Raw genomic sequence first — 6000 nt, 5'->3', positions numbered from 1 at the left:
GCTTTTGACAGGTCTTGCACTGTGACCTTCCATGTACACTTTATGTATACAAATGAACAAGTTTCATGCCACAAGACACACAAGATGAATACATATCAATCTAACGATATCAAAGAAATCATGAAAGTAAATATGTTACACCCAGTCTACCTCTTTAGTGCTATAATTCCCATTTTCTTTGGAGGGGTGTCTCTTGGCAGTAGAGGAAAACGGGAATACGACTGTTACTCTATTGATCTTCCTTTAAGACTGGAGTTCCAGTTTGAAACAATATTGGGTCTCGGTTGTGCATTTAATCACCCTGAACGAGCACCTGTCTGCTTGCTTGTGTTTTATGTTGATCTTACGAGTCTGTGTGTGTGTGTGTGTGTGTGTGTGTGTGTGTGTGTGTGTGTGTGTGTGTGTGTGTTTAACTCACTACTGTAAATACGACTCTTGAAGAAGTGGGTCTAAATCGAAGCATAGCAAAGAATATCTAGTATCTATTTCATCTAGTCTAGAGACTGTTACCAATTCTGCACATGTGTGTGTAGATTGTACTTATGTACACGTGTATCGTTAGAATAAACGTGTACATTTGTGCATCTAAGTAAATATGTACAAGCGTATAGTTCAAAGTAAATCTGCACACGTGCATTATTAGAATTAATGGGCACATATGTGCAGTTGCGGTAAATGTGTATACATGGAGAGGTTAATGAAAATCTGATATTACATCGAGGGATCTCAGAGATGAGGTGATAATTATCCCCGTTGAATACAAAAGCACGACCTCTGAGCACAATGGTACGACCTCTGAGCACGATGGTACGACCTCCGAGCACGATGGTACGACCTCCGAGCACGATGGTACGACCTCCGAGCACGATGGTATGACCTCCGAGCACGATGGTATGACCTCCGAGCACGATGGTACGACCTCTGAGCACGATGGTATGACCTTTGAGCACGATGGGGTAACCCCTGGACATGCTGGCCTAATGTTTCACCTGACCTTCAACGACCAGGTCAAACGCCAGACCACAATACACTAGATAGCAACGCCGTGCTCAAGGATAAGAGCTGTCGTGGTCAAGGGTCGTACTGTCGTCCTCGAGGGTCGTAACATCGTGCTCAAGGGTCGTGCCCAAAGGTCTCACCGTGGCCGGAAAAGTTGTAAGATCATTCATCCAATGTATCATGTATTGTGCTGTACCATAATTCGCTCTTGTGGAGCAATACGCTCACAGCTAGAAAGCTACCACTGTGTCACTGTCTGTGTCGTTCAGGGAGAGGGTTGTTGAAACTGGAGGACACCGATAGGATGGTCTTGTGTCAAGCATGTGCAAAAGGTTTCTACTTAGTGCCCCCCCACACTCTCCTCCCTGCATATATATATATGTATATATATATATATATATATATATATATATATATATATATATATATATATATATATATATACATATATACCTGGGTGTTGCAAGAAGGATGCTTGAACGGAGTGGCAGTAAAACAGCTCTAGCGAGAGAGTGAGCCAGGGAGAGACGGCTGGGCACTCACAAGCCCGGGTGGTCCTGTGAACAACAGGGGAGGAGGTCTCCATTTGCACCTGATGATTCTGATATCTGGTGATACGTTGGAAAACGACGAACGACCTCGCATCTTCACCCCAGACGAGGAGGGTCGTCAAAGTACCGTCGCACACGTGGGTCGTGGGCAAGGGTTCGTACTCCCGTTGTCAAGGGTGGCATGTTCGTGTTCAAGGGCCGTACCGTCGTGTTCAAGGGTCTCAGTTATATCATCGAAGGCCATGCCGTCGTACCATAGTCTTCAAGGGCCGTACCTTCAAGATGAAAAGGCGTCTACGAATCAGGTGCTCCTGGACCAGGGGGTTAGTGCACGCGTTTCATGAAACGCGTACGCATGGACGAGGTCACACGCAATCCAGCAGCCAACGCCACAACACACCTGATGGTGAATCAGCTGTTGACGAAACAGCTGATTTCCCCCAAAAGCTGATAATGCCATATGATCTAAGGTGTAGCCGGATTCCTCACATTTGAGTGAAGTCAACGAGAAAAATAACTAAAATGCTACGTATCTGAAATGTTTCTGCACGACAGAATGTCATAAGAGTCTGGCTAATTAAAGAAAAATGTGGTAATTATGTACTACAAATACGTGCATGTATTTCTAGGAAAGAAAGCTCTCAGTGCAAGAACTTGTGTATATATGTGTGTATACATTACTGTACTGGAATATTTCAAATGAATGAATTCTTCCGTGTACCGATAACGTAAATATAAGTAAGCGTAAATGTACAAGTACGCATGACACATGAACCTCACGAGTGCCATATGTGCAATAATGGAAGTGAGCATCCATACGTGTCCTTGATAAAGCACAAGGACAAGATAAACGTGCAGAGAGACCCATGCCTGTGTACAAATCCGGCAAGGCAGTGCCATCTGCATGCTTGAACAGACCCCCCCCAAAGGAGTCCTCACAAACACACTTCGGAATAGACCACTTTTAGCACAAGGAGCACCGCCACACAAGTGATGGACGCCATTCGCCAGAGATGATCCAGCCCCTCTGTGTTTATTCTCGTGTGCGGTTTCCAACACTCTCTCTCTCTCTCTCTCTCTCTCTCTCTCTCTCTCTCTCTCTCTCTCTCTCTCTCTCTCTCTCCCCACGCGTTGGGATTGCAGGCTTTCAAGTCCGCGAACCACCTCTCCCTCCATCACGCACATAAAACCTGGCAACACGTCACCCAACCTAACCGTACGTACATCGTCGTCAGTGTGGAATCATTTATGAAAACTGACCAATACACTATAGTTATACATAAGCTCAGTTTACTAATGGGTAAAACTGTGGCTTTAATATACTGTAGCTGTGTAAACTGTGATTTCAGTGTGCCAGCTATGTAAACTTTGATTTCAGTGTGCTATAGCTGTTTAAATCGTGGTTTCAGTGTACTACTGTTATGTAAGTGGAGGCTTAATTGTAAAGTAGTTTTATGAACTGTGATTTCAATGTTTATAACTAAATAAATTATGTCAATGTACAGTAGCTATCCAAACTCAGCTTCCATTGTACCATAGCTATCCATATTATGACTTCAGTGTACTACAGCTGTGTAGACTGGTTTCAGCGTACTATTTCTATAAAATCGGCAGAATTAGTTTACATACAAGCCATAATTACATGTCCAAATACTGTATGGGGGTCATTAAGGCCTATGATTAGCGAGTACATTTCGTAAAGATCGTGTCATTATTCGCGTTATATCAATCGGCTGCGTGCCGGCTAAGGGGAAGTATTAGGAGGTATATATCCCCCAGCATTATTTGAAGTGCACAAGCGTTTAAAAATTTCCGGTCGTTGAAAACCTCAATGTAAGCATTACTTTTCATGCCGAAAACGATTCTCGAAAACCTCGGCTATAAGTACTATTTCACGTACTGAATGCAAATCTGGAACTTTAAGTACTATTAAGGAGTCATTAAGTATTGTTAGGGGGGTCATCCAGTCCTGTGGTTAATGATTTAAACTCAAGATTCAAAGATTTTATCATTTGTTTCGTATTCATCTCGTATCTGTTGACAAGGGAAGCACCGGAGATATTTTCCACGATAATTTCAAGTACAGAAGCGATTCATTACGTCAGTTTTGAAAAAAAAAAAAAAATTTCCTTTTTTTTGGAAGTGCCGCAACACATGGAATGGGAGTACCGCAACACAGGTAATGGGAATATCATAACGCCAGAATAGGAATATAAATCAAAACTCACTGGAAATGATATAACAGGTAATTGCGATATTGCCACACAGGTTATGGGAACATCATGAGACAAGCTATGAAGTATCACAAGGCATGAAAGCACGTAATGGCGCACCAGAACACAGGTATCGGGAGTACCATCACACTGGTAATGGGAGTAACATCAGAGAGGAGATGGGCGTGCGCACCACATAACCAGCAGCTCTGCACCGCACCCTCCAAACATCACACATACTATAGAGCGCTGAGGGCCTCGCGTTAGTTCCAGGCAGGTTAAATTTCCCCTCCAGATCTACCATTTGGGCATCCATCCTTCCCCCCCCACCACACACACACACACACACACACAGAGCCTCTCCCATCTATTGTACCCTAGCATTACAGTCTCCCCCATCACTCAGGCCTAATGAACCCGAGACTCTTAAGATTACAGACACGCTACTAGAGCGTAAATACCGGTAATTTGGCCGAGGAATTCCGATCATCCAAAATCAAGGGTTATATCTTCGTGCACAAGGTGTCCACAGTTTGAGCCTTATGTTGACGTATTACGACGACACTACGATAAAAACATTTCAGCTTCACGTGAATATACGACACCTCCCTCTGGAGACGAATGCAAATGTCCAAAATTACAGGAATTACAGGAAAATTACCAAGTGTAGCTAGTAAGCTGCATTGGATAGGAGTGATTGAGAGAGTGGAAACATGGACAGCGTTTCAGACTGTGGAAAAACAATGTGGTTTCAGAGGAGGGTGTGTGTGGATCGGACGTTTGCTCATCGTAACAATCGGAGCTCCACCACCACCAGGCGAGTTGGTCACCATATGAGACTACAGCAGCACCAGCAGGTGAGGTGGTCGCCATGACCACAGGAGCACCGCCGCCAGAGGCAGCCTGGTACACTGGTGTGAGCGAGTGTGTGTACCTTCAAGGTTGGTGCTGGCCGGCCCGTCCGTCTGGTGTGGCCACCTTCGCCAGGCCCACACCGAACTAACATCAATATTCAGACCACATACCCTAGAATATTTTCTAAGATTTTCGAAGAAACTGATGGCTAATTGGGTTCTAGAATATTGCTGGATATACATACTAGACTGCCCTACGCAAGAACACAGTACAAAATGAACATTCCTCACAATCGTAATATTACTATATCTGATAACGAACGATAAAATTAGGTTCGCGTACAGCAAATGGTGGATTAAAATAACTCAAAGCACATCTGGGACAAAGAAAGGAAATCACAGATTTTCAGCGTACCAGGTGAGATAATGCCTTCATCCTATTTATGTTCGATTAAAAATGCTATAGAAACTAACAATAGCTCCGCTTTAAAGAAAACTATACAGTATGAGAGAAAACGTAGAGGCTCGGCCCCACTGCACGGATACTGTCGGGGGGGACTCCTCTAGTTTGCCGTCAAACGACACACCACAACCTTTTTCATTTCTTACCCGTTGCACGATGTCTGCGTTAAGGTTACAACTCAAGAACTGTTATCAACTCTTCTCAGTCATGTGTATGTTGTACATGACAGCTGAATTTACCGATGCATGTAATGCCTGATCTCCCTTAGACAAAAACAACCTTTTACGAGCTGCTCAGAGACTTGTTTGCATAAGCAAAGATATAATGAATCGCGTTATGAACAAAGGGGGGGGGGGGTATTAATGATCAAATGGCTTCCAAAATCCTTCAACTGGAAAACCTCAGCTACTTTTTCCTGGATATCTGTACCTGTTGGGCGAGTTCTTCCGACTTTGCAGTCGACCATAACGGACCTGTTGAGCGAGCCAAACAACCTGTTACTTCCTGCTGATGACCCACCTGCTGGAGGAGCTGCGCAAGACGGAGATCCAGCTGCCTGCAGCCTCTCTACCTACTTACCTACCTGGTTTCTGCCACACTGGACGCCGCTATCGTATCTTGACCATAACATGATATCCAGCAGAAGGTCGAGACTTCGAGACTTTGTACCTGTTGTCCCGAGGTTTGCCAATGAGGGTCAGACTCAACAGTGGCTGTCGACCGTACTCTCCATTCTTACCTGCGGGAGGGGAGGAGGAGAGAGAACGTTATCATTCAAGGGGATCCAGGTGAATTGTCAGGGACAGAAAATGGATATAGAGAAACATGTGCATAGAAAACGGCTGAGTAGAAATACTGGAGGAATCTATTAGGAAGACGTGGACGTACATGCAAGATAACAGTGGATCATAACTTTATCT

The sequence above is a fragment of the Panulirus ornatus genome, chromosome 8, assembly GCF_036320965.1.
Source record: "Panulirus ornatus isolate Po-2019 chromosome 8, ASM3632096v1, whole genome shotgun sequence".
In the NCBI taxonomy this organism is placed as follows: domain Eukaryota; kingdom Metazoa; phylum Arthropoda; class Malacostraca; order Decapoda; family Palinuridae; genus Panulirus; species Panulirus ornatus.
Note: the sequence above shows the minus strand (reverse complement) of the source record.